The sequence below is a fragment of the Vanacampus margaritifer genome, chromosome 11 (genome assembly GCF_051991255.1).
Source record: "Vanacampus margaritifer isolate UIUO_Vmar chromosome 11, RoL_Vmar_1.0, whole genome shotgun sequence".
Lineage (NCBI taxonomy): Eukaryota > Metazoa > Chordata > Actinopteri > Syngnathiformes > Syngnathidae > Vanacampus > Vanacampus margaritifer.
Genome location: NC_135442.1, coordinates 24,292,890 through 24,307,491, shown reverse-complemented (window position 1 = coordinate 24,307,491; position 14,602 = coordinate 24,292,890). Strand labels below are relative to the sequence as shown.

At 40.2% G+C, this 14,602-nt stretch overlaps 1 protein-coding gene across 4 annotated transcripts in view; it reads left to right on the top strand.

Moving 5' to 3' along the window:
- The first annotated feature begins 13,355 nt into the window (after positions 1–13,355).
- The window catches only part of mmadhcb (metabolism of cobalamin associated Db), a 90,073-nt gene continuing 88,826 nt past the window's right edge, over positions 13,356–14,602 (top strand). For all 4 annotated transcript variants that reach the window (XM_077580432.1, XM_077580434.1, XM_077580430.1 and 1 more), the window contains exon 1: positions 13,356–13,611. The gene's annotated coding sequence lies outside the window, so the exon portion shown is untranslated. The remainder of the gene's footprint in view (positions 13,612–14,602) is intronic.

The following is a 14,602-nucleotide window of genomic DNA, read 5'->3' as shown; positions in this document are numbered from 1 at the left end:
CTTCCTCCTCCTATCTGCGGTTTAAGAAACCTTAAAATGTGTATATAAAAAAAAAAATATATATATATATATATATATATATATATATATATATATATATATATATATATATATATATATATATATATAGACATTTGAATTATTTTAAAATAAGGGCACACCTAAAAAAAATAAAATACTAGAATAGAGTGGACTAGACAAGATTAATAGAAAAGAAAATGTATTCATAACCAAGAAAAACTTTAAAATAATAATAATTATTATTATTATTATCATCAACAACAAAAACCTCAACAATAATAATCTTTAATAGTAAAAACATATTGCTAAATGCACTAAATAAACAACATTAAACAAACATTTCCAACACTATCTTACAGATGAATGTCACCCCACAACTCTTGTTTGGAAAGAGCGACGATTTCTGCATCCATATGCAGCACAAAAGTCTAGCATTTTAACAGCAATCTCCTGTAGAAATCACAAGGCAAGATCAAAGCAAACAAATTGTTGATGATTTGCAATTTAAGAAAACTTATTTTGAAATCAGTAAGCAAATCTGCCTCCCAGTATGTAAAATTGCTGCGGTAACTTAATATTGGGCCTGATTCAACGTTTTGTTTTTCTTACAGGTAGCAATCCTATTCCCTTTTATCAAATCAACAAATAAAACATACTGTAGTCTCAGTTTGTCACAGTTAGACTCTAAACCAAAGAGGTGGGTGATGCAATGGACGAGACAGCCGGACTAATTCGTTGATCACAGTGACTTTGCTGCATTAAATAGACTGATTCATAATTGTGATTTGACAACAGCGTACAATATCCCCATTTAATCCTCTGTAAAATATTTACAGATACATATACAGTATCTAAAGATCCTACTGAAGGTGAAAACCTAAATATACAGTGTTGCTCAAAAGTTTGTGAACTCTGCAAGCATGGTCAGATTTGTTTGTATAAAATATTAAAATAACTTTATTAAATGTTTAGTCATACCCAAATCTACAATGCTGACATTGAAAATAATGGACTTGGTTTGGTTGTTTTATTGAACATAAAAACATGAAAAAAACAAAAAACACATTACAAGTATAAAATATAAGTTGAAGTAAAAAAAAAGGAAGAAAATCAGGAATAAAGAAAAGAGTTTACATGTTCAAAAGGGGTAGGAGGAAGTTAAAAAATTATCTAGTCCTACCCCTTATTTGTTTTATGTTGATACAATAATAAGGTTAATGTATTTCAACAAAAGAAAAATGTATAAACCTAGTCATATATACAAGTGCACTTTAACAGCACATTTGCCAGCGACATATGTACATGAAATTCAAAGACATATTCCATAATACATTTATGAATCATATCCTCATACTCACATATACAATTTCCATTACACTCATACTGATACATCCAAAGAAATTACAGCATATATACAATTTTAACAGCTCATGTCTGATTTAAGTAATTTTTTCAAACTTAGCTTTTAACTCTTTCACTGCCACTGACGTTAAAAGACGTCAAGCAAAAACCTACGGAGGGCCGCCAATGACATTAAAAGACGTCATCCAATTATTATTTTTTTGAAACGGGTGGAGGAAAGCCTTCCCCAGCTGTGTTGAAAGTTTCAAACAGGTCTAGTGCAGTGTTTTTCAACCTTTTTTGGGCCAAGGAACACTATTTTCTTCGAAAAAATCTCAAGGCACACCACCAGCTGACAATGTTAAAAATTAAAACTCTGTTGCCTATATTAACAATATAAAGCCATTCTTGTCAAAGTTACCTCAATATGAATCAAATAAACAAAAAGAAAAAAGTGTTTTGTCATCTTTTTTATGTTTACTCACTCAGTGTGAAACCTGGGCCTGTTTGGATGAACACAGAGAAGATATTCTGGCAGGAATCGACGAGAGGCACACACGAAGCTCTTCCTCAACAGCTCTCAGTCTCTCTCTGTTCTTTGTTTTTATGGCAGTCAGACTTGAAAAGCTCACCTCGCACAGATATGTCGTGGAAAATGGGAGCAATGTCAAAATAGCTTTGTTTGCCAGAATGGGGTATTCCTTGGCAGTAGCCAACCAAAAACTGTCCAAAGGCAGATCAGCAAAGCTTAGCTTTAAACCACGATTTTGTCTCAGTTCAGTTAGTTGCTCATGCTCCTGTAAAGTCATGTCCTTTCCAGCTGATACTGAACTGTATGGGTCCCTGACCCAGTCAAGGCTTTCAGTTGAGGTTGAAGAGAAATAAAATGACATCTTTTCCTCAAGCATTTTCAAATGTTTAACTATTATCTCACACGATGCAGCAGTGTTAAAATCTTGCAGTTTCTTGGTAAGTGGGAACATGTCGAGGTTGCCACGTTCCACATATTGTTGCCAGAGGTGCAACTTTGAACGAAATCCATTTATTTTATCTTTACTTGTAAGGAAGTTTTCATTTCGACCTTGCATTCGTGTGTTCAGATCATTCAGATGATGAAAAATATCTGCCAGGTATGCCAGCTTTGCACACCACTCATCACTTGCAAGCAGCTTTGCGTAATCGGACTTCTCATTTGTCAGAAACAATTTAAGTTCCTCTCGCAGTTCGTACACCCTGGCGAGCACCTTGCCGCGCGACAACCATCGAACCTCCGTATGAAACAGCAACGCTTATGCGTCGCTCCCATTTCTTCACACTAAACTGCAAATTTGCGACTTTTCACAGGTCGTGACTTAACAAAGTTCACCATGCGCACAGCATCATCCAACACAGGAACTAGGTCGGCTGGTAAAGTCTTGGCTACGAGGGCCTCGCGGTGTAAAAAACAGTGCGTAACAATCACATCTGGGTTCCTCTGCTTCACTCGGCTTACAAAGCCTTTGATGCGCCCGACCATGGCCGCAGCTCCATCAGTGCAGACACTTGTGCAGTCTTCCCACTTAAGTCTTCCTTTTTCAAGGTATTCTGATGTGACGCGAAAAATTTCCTCTCCTGACGTTTTTTCTGGCAATACCTTGCAAAAAAGGAAGTTTTCTCTGATCGCGTCTCCATCCACAAAACGCACATTGGCCAATAGTTGAGCATGTCCACTAATATCAGTAGACTCATCCAGTTGCAATGCAAATTTCTCACTGATCCGGATCTTTTCCAAAACCACACTTTCAATGTCTGCAGACATGTCATCAATACGTCTGGAAATTGTGTTATCTGAGAGAGGAACTTTGGCTATTTCCTTAGCCGCTTCAGGTCCGAGCATCTCATTCACAATAGCTTTGCAGGCTGGCAGTATCAATGTCTCTGCCACAGTGTGGGATTTTTTTGACTTAGCAACCAGTTCAGCGACGTGGTAGCTAGCTTTCAGGGCTTTCTCGTTTACCTTTGTGGTTTTCCTCATAAAAGTTGTCTGTTTCTCCATGTGTTCACGCAGACGAACAAAATAGCCCACATCCTTGTTTTGGAGAGAAGGGTGTTTCGTTTGGAGATGGCGTTTAAGCTTACTTGGCACCATAGCACTGTTTGATAGCCTTTCACCACACACCAGGCACAACGGTATCGGTTTCGTCTAATCCCCGGTAAAGGTAAATCCAAGTGAAAGATAGCTTTCGTTGTACTGTCGCGCGCTAGAGGCCTTGGTCGAGCTCGCCGTCTTTGCTGTCTTTTGACCACCACTCATACAAGGGCCTTCATCTGGGTCCGAATTCTGTCCAGGGTCCGGTTCGGAGTTAGCATTTTTCCTTTTCAAAAACTTTTGCATCACTGTCACCGTTTTGTTTTGCTAGGCACCTGCCGCCATCCATGCATCACTAATCCTTGTTTCAAAGTAGAGGGCAATCAACAACTAGCGACGTGCTGCCACCTACAGGCGAAGATTTATGATTACTGCCACTCTTCCGCCACACTGCTCTCACAGCCGACAACAACACGTTATTGGCAGATAATAATTAATTTGTTTCTAAAAAATGTTTTTAGACCAATTAAGTGAAATTGGATAATTTCCCATGGCACACCTGACTATATCTCACGGAACACTAGTGTGCCGCGGCACAGTGGTTGAAAAACACTGGTCTAGTGAGCCTAATGACTATTTTTGGCCCCTAGATGGCAGCAATGACTCTCTTTTGACAAGATTGGGTAGGCGTCAGCAGAAGACGTGAGGCGGGGCTAGAGTGTTGAGGGGACAATGGCTGAAGAAGCCATAATGGCGACCGGTTGCAAGCAGCTCACGGTCGAACCGTTTTTTTCAAAGACGAAAAGCATCGACCAACGCTATAAAGAGCACATTGATGACGACGATGATCATCATCGATGATGATGATGGTGACTCCGAGGTTGACGGCGAAGTTGGAAGCGTTGACGCGGCGGCTATGACGACGTCATAAAAGGTTCACGGGCTAGCGATGCCAACACCGGAAAACGCGGAGCACAACCGAGCACGCTCAGGCGGACGTTCAGTCGGACGACGAAGAGTGCCCCGAGTCCAATGCATATTCATCGGAGGAGTGTGTACAGTCTGCTACTTGCTATTCCCCGGAAAAAAAGGCCGTCTGCACGCGAAACGGACAATGGAAAGTGAAAGTAATCTGTTGTGCAAACCCTGCTCCCTCTCCTTGCATGCAGGAGAGCGTTACAAAAAGAAAAACTGTATTTGAAACATCCACATAATTGTAAATAGTACCACAGTTGCACACATTTGTAAATAGTTTGCGAATTTTTTTGTCAAATTGTTACACTGTTGAATGGAAATAAACTTATTTTGCAAACTAAAAACACTTTTTCATTGTTGGTGGTGGTTTATTACAGAAGTAAAGCACTATTTAGGTGTTTGTGGCATCATTCATGGACAAAAAGAAGTGTACAATTCACTAGAGTGCATGAAGTAACATCGTTTCACAAAAAGCTATTTTTCTCCGCTTTTTGTTTCAAAACAGAGCATTTCGGTGAAAGTAACCATTTTCTATTGTTGATTACTGAAGAACGGAATAAGGTAGAAACAAACTTTTTTTTCTGATGAAAGATGAGAGTCCAATCTTTCATTTGGTAGCATGTGTGTTTCCATAGTCCAAATACAACATTTTCTGTGGACCTTGAAAGATCAGTCAAAATGCTTAAATCGGCTGGCACTGGCGACATCCCGTTTCTCAAAACGTCTGGCAGTGAAAAAGTTAAAAAAAAATTAATTCAGCAAGTGACTGACATCTTTTCAAGTCAGTTCCAAAATTATTCCACAAATTAACACATTTTACAGAAACACACCTTTGCATAATATTTGTTCTTGTTTTAGTATTTTTTGTAAACACTTTTACCCCTTGTTATAACCAGGGCCGTTTCCAGCTTCATGTGGTCCCTAGGCAAGATGCTGTTTGTGGCCCCCTAGTTTGCCAAACTACAATGAAGAGATTCCTAACCCTTTAGATGGTCTCCCAAGATATCAGAATCTAGTAGACTTTATGAGCAAAACAGACTACAGTTAAAATTAAACATCTTAAGTTGACAATCATTTTTACATCAATAAATAAAACAGCTTTTGAGTGTTTAGACAAACTCAATTTTAAAGTGCAACAAGGAAAACAAACTAACTTAACTAAGCACAAAGAGACTATAGAAAAACACTTTGCTGCTAACAACTCTAAGAAAATGTGGGACACCATGAGGAGGATCACCAACTTGACTCCTGCTCAAAAAGGTCTCAGCACTCTAAATGACCTCCAGAAGGCAAGGGAGCTGAATGACTTTTATTTAAGATTCGAAACCTAGGACTTCTCCTCTGAATGTGGGGAGGTCCTGAGGTCCATTTCAGTGAATGAGCAGGACTCAAGGCTGGTCATTCATCCCCATAATGTCCAATCTGCTTTTAGGTCTGTCTGCACAAAGAAGGCCTCAGGGCCAGATGGGATATCTGCCCTTCTGCTAAAATCCTGTGCAGAGGAGCTCACAGCGGCATGGCAGCCCATCTTCCAGAGATCTGTGCACTCACACTCCATTCCCAGTCTCTGGAAAAAATCAGTAATCACCCCGGTTCCTAAAAAACAATGTCCTGTGGTCAATAATGACTTCAGGCCTGTGGCTCTAACTTCCATTGTTATGAAGTGTTTCGAGAGGCTGATGGTGACTCGGCTCAGGGGGGAGGTGGATGCACACTTAGACTCCCTTCAGTTTGCCTACAAGCGGGGTCGCGGCGCTGACGATGCTATCAACAGCATCACACATCTGGTCAGCAAACATCTGGACGTCCCTAAAGCTTATGCACGTGTGTTGTTCGTTGACTTTAGCTCAGCGTTCAACACAATGCAGCCGCACCTGCTTTTGGGTAAACTGAAGGAGATGAATGTGAACCCGTACATCTCGAGGTGGTATCACTCCTTCCTGACACAGCGCACACAGCAAGTCAGGGTCAACAGCTCCCTCTCGGAACCCAGATTGATAAGCACAGGCGCCCCACAGGGCTGTGTCAGCTCCCCGGTCCTCTTCACATTGTACACAAATGATTGTGTGACATCACACCCTGAGAACTTTATCATTAAGTTCTCTGATGACACAGCTATCGTCAGCTTGCTGCAGGCCGGCGGTAGCCCACTGGACTATTTCTCAGAAATAGAGAAATTTGTCCAGTGGTGTGACCAGAATCATCTTGTGCTCAATGTGAGGAAGACAGAGGAGGTGATATTTGATCCAAAAACTGTTGGTGACCACGGGCCAGTCGTCATTAAAGGCAATCACATCAGCCAGGTGGGTTCATACAGGTACCTGGGGGTCCACATTGACAACACACTCAGCTGGAGGGTAAACGTTGGAAGTCTCTGCTCCAAACTCCAACAGCGTCTCTATTTCTTACGCAGACTGAGGGTCTATGGAGTGGAGCAGAGGATCATGCTGTTGTTCTACCGGGCTGCATTGGAAAGTATCATCAGATACGGCATTGCGGCCTGGTACGGCAACCTGACTGTGCAGTTAAGGTCACAGATTGCCGGTCTGGTGCGGACTGCCATGAAGATCATGGGGGTCAGGAATCATCCTTCCCTACAGATGCTTTATGAGCAGTCCGTTACCAGACTGGCACAGAAAATTGTTACTGACCCGACTCACATTCTGCATCATGAGTTCCAGCTACTGCCTTCCGGCAGGAGATTCAGGGCCCCCAGAACCAGGCTGAACCGCTACAAGAACTCATTCCTGCCGACATCCATCAAATTACTTAATAACCGACATTAACTAAGTGGTGCAATATATATATATATAGGAGTGTGTGTGTGTATTATTTATTTTAATTATCTCTCTCTATTACGTTGTTTTTCTCACTGTAAACTACTGCTGCACTTCTTATTTAATTTTGATTTTATCTCTTTCTATTCTGTTGTTTTTCCTTACTGTAAACTGCAGCTGCACGGAGTCCAGGAAAAAGTTCCCCACGGGAAAATAAAAGTATATCGTATCGTATCGTAACTGTAAGTGAGTCTGAATGTGATAATCCACAGGAGGTGATCAAGCTGTGACAGAAAAAGTAAGCACACAGGAGGGGACAAAAAAGATGAAGCATATGGCGGAAAGAACGTAAATGTATTCCATCTCAGAAACAAGCATATGGCGGAAAGAAGGTAAATGTATTCCATCTCAGACACAATTGAAAAATCTAATTTCTGGAGCCCATGGAATATGCCATTTAGGTGTGGAAGAAACATTGAGACATTTACACACCTGGTGGCATCCTTTCATGAGACAAATTGTTAAAAATGAACTGCAGGATTGCAGTGTTTGCAAAAGGTAAAATAGTATGCATATATATAAATCTCCCCAGGGTGCTCACGGTCCGGCCGGACGTGACAGCTCTGGGGTCAGATGTTCTTTGATGGATTTCACTGACATGATAAAACCAGTGTCAGAATACAGATATTTGCTGGTAATAGTGGATTCCTTTTCAGGATGGCTAGAGGCATATTCATGCAAATCTAAAACAGTAAATATCGTGGTAAAACATTTGATTAATCATTACATACCATCACATGGGTTTCCTAGAAACATTTGATCAGACAATGGAACCCATTTCAAAAACAAACATTTACAAACTGTAGAAAGGGCATTGGGATTAAAACACATTTGGTTCAGTGTATTATCCCCAATCCCAAAAACAGATTAAAGAAAAATATAAATATTAAAGGAAATTGGCTACAGCATTGGCCTCATCAAATTTGAATTGGCTACAAGCTCTTCCTGTTGCATTAATGAATGTACGGATGTCATTGAACTCAGCCAAAGGCTGGATTCAGTTTGAATGTCACACAAACAGACCTTTTCCGGATCCAACAGCTCCATTGGAAGAGACGCACGTTCCAGGACCTCCAGAACTTAAACAACTAACATTTACTAACTCCCAACAAAAAAACAACCAGATGCTCCTTCAAAAATAAATCATTGTGAATATGTATGTTTAAAAGTGACTAAACAAAAATGGTCTGCACCCAGGTGGACTGGACCCCACAAAGTGACGGAGAGGACATCTTGTGCAGTTCGCCTGCACAGAAGAAGGGACACGTGGTTCCACATCTCGTCTACACGGCCCACCGAATCCGCCTCGGGCTCAGCAATTCCACGACCGGAAAACCCAGGCTCAGCAATCCCACCTGATGACGACTCGACCGGAAAACCACGTCTACTGATCCAGTGTCCAGCTGCCCCTATTGAGGACATCATTCAACAAAGATTGAGTCACATTTGCGGGCAGAATAATCCAGGTGACCAATCCTAGGACTTCAGGCAGTCGAACCTGGGGTCCTAAAAGAAGCTGACAACGCCCTTTTTCATTCAACAAAGAACATCATCTCGAGATGGCTTCAAAGTGGGAACGCATCTCCATCTGCTGCTGCGTCGCGACACTCTTTCTTGAACATAACCACAACACATCGTGTTAAGCCTCCACAAACTCCCTGGCACCCCGTGGAGGGGGGACATCTCTTAACCATCAACATGTGATACACATATGCTTATTCCACTGAAAAATCTTTTAATGAATAATGCCACATAACTGCTAAACAACCTCCTCTCACTGCTAAAGGGATGTTTCATTGTTGCGTGCTTTTGCTTCTTATTATGGGACTGCTGAGCGGAGGCACATATTACTATCCTACCATTATTATTATATCATTATTCTAATGATAACGCCCAATCTTCCCACACAACCCTTGCTTTATGTTGCGCCAGCCGTCTGCGACGATGAAGACCCCGCTGGAATTTTTCTCTGAAATGTTTATCTGCGTGTCGGACTCTTTCGAGTCCAAAAGAAGGATTGAAGAGAATCTTCTGTTTCAATTTAATTATAACTGTTTAGATTTAGTCATAACTGAATTAATTTCCTCAGTAGAGCTGGGTGAGATTTTAAATGATGTGGGGGTGGGGGGTGGTTTTCCTCTGTTCACACATTCCTGGGCCATCTTTTCTGGGGGAGCAAATGTGTTAATAAGATTCCTTTGTGAGTTTGGCCAGTGGGGGGGGGGGGGCTGGGCAGGATGTCTGGCTTGCTGTGTTCCACATCAATCGACCATCTGTTTATGTGTTTTGAGTACTGTTTGTGTTGGGACTTAGGGGCGGGGCCCAAGGGCAGTAAAGGAAGAAGAACAAGGGGAGGGGCTTTTTGGGATGCTGGAATTATAATAGCGATTGCGGGGGGGGGGGGGGGGGGGAGGGAGACACACACACACACACACACACACACACAGGGAATCCATGACGTTTGGCTGATATCTTGTCTGTGTCTCAGAAATTTCTGAAAATAAATCCTTCGAAGGAACTGTTCACCGATCTCCAGTCTGATTCAGAAAATCAACATTACGAACATGCGGGAAACTTAAGGATAGTTTTCCAACAACATCAAACCTGCTTCAAAGTGGCTGTGAAGTCCAACAAATGAGAATCCTTGATACACTGGTTACTGTTCTGAGAGAATTTCACTGCAATCACCTTTGGGAAAGTGAAGAAATTATGCTTTCTAAATGTCTTCCAATTTTGAGTTTGAATTGTTAAAGGAGTACAATTTAATCCATATTGAGTTATTTGAAATAGTCAGATCAAATAACAACATGTATCATTCAATAAACAAGATTGTGCATCATTTAAAATGTTTTATTTGATGTCCAGAAGAGCCGTTTTTCATCCATCCAAGACGAGAACAGTATTCTTCTCACAAACAGAACAAAGGTTATTGATGGAGCTGTATGATGAATTCAAGACTCACCAAAAAATGCAATACTGCTGCTATCAATAAGACGAGGGAAACATCATTGGCAAAAAAAAAAGCTGAGACTAAATGTATAAGGTATAATTGTTTCATGTTAGATGTGTATTTCACATTAATAGTGTTATTAATTATTGATTTAATGTAAAGCACTTTGAATTGACCTACATATTCATTCTTTACTGTTACATCTCAACAGTAGCCAAAAGTGATCATGGCAACAAGTCGGCAAGTAGCCTATAAAAATATATATAAAAAATAATACTAAATAGGTGTTGAGCTGTAAATATATGTTGCCCATTATTGTAGCCATCAGAAAAAAAGACTAAGGCCACTGCCACAGGTGGGGGAGGGGACCACCGCCTGCTACATTCACATCGGCAGATATTCTGCGAAATTACAGGTTTTTTCCTCAATCCGTCTTGATGGAATACCCCCCAGGTGTCATCTCCTGTCTCTTGGCTGCTTGCTGATGGAGTGGGTCATCCTTTTCACTGATGCTTCAGCAGTGTCTGCAGCAGTTGTCTCCGCCTTTTGAGCAAGAATGTGAAACTTATGAGATTCTCATTAAATTAAAAATAAATAAACTAACATTTGACCGTTACTTTGGTTAAAGTAGCTAGGTGACAGTGACATTGCTCACATCTTAGTGATACAGATAGACTAGCATTTCAAAAGCAGAATAGCCAATATTTAAATAAGAGTAATGTTACATTGGAAAATTTAACTCAAGTAGAAATTAAAAGTGCAGAAAAAATACTTATATTATAATATATTAATATTTGAGTACTGTGGGTGATGAGTAAACTAAGAGTGTAAGAGCCTTTTATTTTAAAACTGTTTGCAAAGCATACATTGCAAAAATACTGACATTTATCAAGAAAATGTAATATTTAAAATAAAATTATTAAATACAGAGGATTGAGGTTAAAATACCTGTAGCGGCTTAAAGATTCACTCGTAGTAAAAACTTTTGTTTTCATTTTATGATGATAGTAAGAGTACAGATACTTGAATATAATGTTAGTCAAATACAAGTAGCTGAGTACTGTCCACTTTTGGTTATAGGTTTAGGTCATCTTGTAAAACATTCAAGAGGGTTCTGTAGCTCTATCGTAATTTTGACATCTAAGCACTAAGCAGCAGTTTATGAGTTTTTTTTTTTTTTTTTACAGGTACACGCTATTGATCGTATGTTTACACTGGTAGGCTTCAAATCTTGAAATAAAAATCGTGACTTCAATGTGTTCAGTTTTCGTGACAATTAACAACATGAGATGAGCTAGCAAGCACCGGATTACGAGCTTTGATTGTACAATAAATCTGACCTTCATACTAAAACTTATTTTTTTCTGCCCACTTTGAGTGCTCTGCATGTCAACCAACGTTTAAGCTGTTCCACACGGTGTTTGTATATTGAACCATGTTGAAATGTCCTCTTCTTCCAAAATGACGCGTAAACTGGTGTGGCTACTCCGTTTGTTTGGAATTGCGTATTTGTGCATATTAATGATAAAAACGTGGCATCATTTGAGTTCAACCCACTGTCGTTCGCTCAACCAATGAGGGTGAGCTTTAGCCCGCCCAAATCCTCCAGAGCCCGCCCTCCTCTTCTACGAGTACAAATCACGGTGCTCTATAAGTACGAATCAGTTTTGCACCATTTGTAGCGAGATATTTGGTGCAAAACTCACGGACAGCAGCAGAAAAACCACTTGTGACTCCCAGTGGTGACTTATTTGACTACAAGTTGTCATTTCTTCATTTGTTTTTACAGATACAATTTTATTTTACACATACAAAATTTTTTTTTTTACAGGCTAAATTTTTTTTTTTACAGGTTAAATTTTTTTTTACAGGTACAAATCACGACTTTTACAGATACAAATTTTGACTTTTTTCTACAGGTACAAATTTTGACTTTTTTCTACAGGTACAATTTTTTTTTACAAGTTAGTTTTGCACCATATTTACCTCCATACCAGACGAGAGGGGCGCGACAAGGACAGTCAGGGTGGCGTCCCGGGCACCACCCACTCGTCTGGTGCCCGGGACGCCTCCCTGACAGTCCTTGTCACACACCTCCTGTCTGTTTTACAATTTTAGATTATTATTTTTTTTATATAGTAGATTCAGTTTTTCCAGATACAATTTACACACGATCGCTACGGGACTTGCCAAAAATGACCGTGTCGGTTGTCCATCCATTGAGCAGCACTGAAATATGGGGTTCCTTTAGTATGATTGCCCGATGTGATCATACAACGCATAACCGTGGGTATATTTGGAAAAGCGCGGTCCGGCGTTTGAAAGGAAAGTTCCGAACGTTTCAAAATAAAACGCGAAAAAATAAATAAATAAATAGAATAAAATAATAATAAATAAACGCGGATATGCAATGTTTTTTTTTAATTGAAGTAACAAAATTTTACACACATTTTAGCATTTAAACACAAGTAAAAAATAAATAAATAATCAAAGTGTGGTTCATAAGGCACTAACAATAATAACATCACTATCTCACACATACACACACACACACTATATATATATATATATATATATATATATATATATATATATATATATATATATATATATAGTTCTAATCTTATTAACTCCTTGTCATGGTCTGTGTTTTGGTTTTGTTTATTGGTCATGTTTTCCTTGTGTGTCTCCCCTTGTCAATGTCTAGTCAAGTTTTATCATGTCCTTCTGTGCTTGTCATCCTGATTCCTGGTGTTACCCAATCTGCTCCCCAAGCCACGTGTGTGCCATGTCCAGGTGTCTCTCATTGTCTCTTACTTATGTGTATTTAGTTCCCTGCTTTCTTTTGTCCTTGTCGAGTCAAATGCGGAAAGGCAGAGCGAGGAGGCAGGTGTGCTCAAAAAAGGTGTTGTTTAACTAAACAAAAACAAAAAGGCAAACCAGATTCAACAAAGTCCAAAATAAGAACAAACAAATACAGGGAATGGGACGTTTGACACTGAGACTCCGGAGCATGTGTCAGCCGAGTGAGACAAACTGCTCGAAACAATGTATCAAAAGCCCCGATGAAACCTCCGTGATCACGTGCTGATGACGTATGCGGCTTTATGCGCGCAAATGAGATACCGGAAATTACGTACACATAAGTAAGAGACAACGAGAGACGAGGTTTTTGGCAAGTCCCGTAGCGATCGTGTGTAAAAAAAAAATAAGTGCAATTTTCCAAGTCTCCGATATTTACTGCCGAGCACCGGAAGTGCGTCGTCCGGTTAGTTGGACGCTTCCGGGGTTGGTGCATAACCCCACTGTGGCAAAAAAGAAAAAGCAACACGACATCGAGGAGTGACCGTCTCATTTCTCCAAACTTCTCCAAAGAGGCGCTAATTTACAGAGAGAAGCGAGGATCGAGAATTAAGGAGGTAAATAAAGAAATTAGATTGAACCTATCCTATGCACTGCGCGATGAGGTCAAATTGAGACACGACCAAATAAGTGTTAGGACAAGAATAAATGCAATTAAAAGGCATGGGATGCAGTCCGGAAGACGGCCGCGGATGACTGGTCCGCAAATTATTACGTTTTCTATTCCAAGGTGGTAAAGGACGTCGCGCAAGGCTCCTGCTGAAATAGTCGTTTCACTAAATTGTTGTCAGTAGACGATTGATTTTACACTGAACTGGATTCAAACAGGGCATAAAGAAGCGTGTCTAGTTTCGCCACACTTTGGGTAAGCCATTTGTCCGTTCCTTTGTGTATTATTTGAAACGAAGTGGATATAGTTACCCCCCCCCCCCCCCCCCCCCAAAAAAATAGTATCCCCTGCTGCGGGTACTTATGTTTTTCAATAAACGCATGAATAAAACACGAGTTTTAGAAACAAGGTGCCTTCAAAGACCACGCACGCAGTAGGAAATGTCATTATGCGTAGAAAAAGCTCAAACGACTGATGAATGTTAATGTTTTTTCGGTTTTCTTCCACATGTTTGAAGTTTAAGGTTAGGGTTGGGAACAAGGAACATTTTCGAAAAGTCGCCACTTTTGTGTGGGGTTTAAAGTTATAAGATTCCGCGGCATGGGATATTTTTTTTCAGGTGGTAACTACTGTACTTTGGCACAACACCGACAACTCGCCACCTAGCGCTGTTTACAGTGGTAAAGCCAGCCGCCTCTTGTTTTCACGGAGTCAGCAGCTCTTCATTTCAAGTTCGCTCTTTCTGTTTGCCCTTTTCTCGGATTTACGGTAGTATGCGCAAAGGGACGCTGGCTCGGAGAACGACATCCGGTTTTCAAAATAAAAGTCTGATTTTCAAAATAAAATGTTACAGACAAGCAGTTTAAAATATTTAAAAATATATATATATTTAATGGAAAACAGTTTATTCAGTATATATACAGTACATCACTAATTCA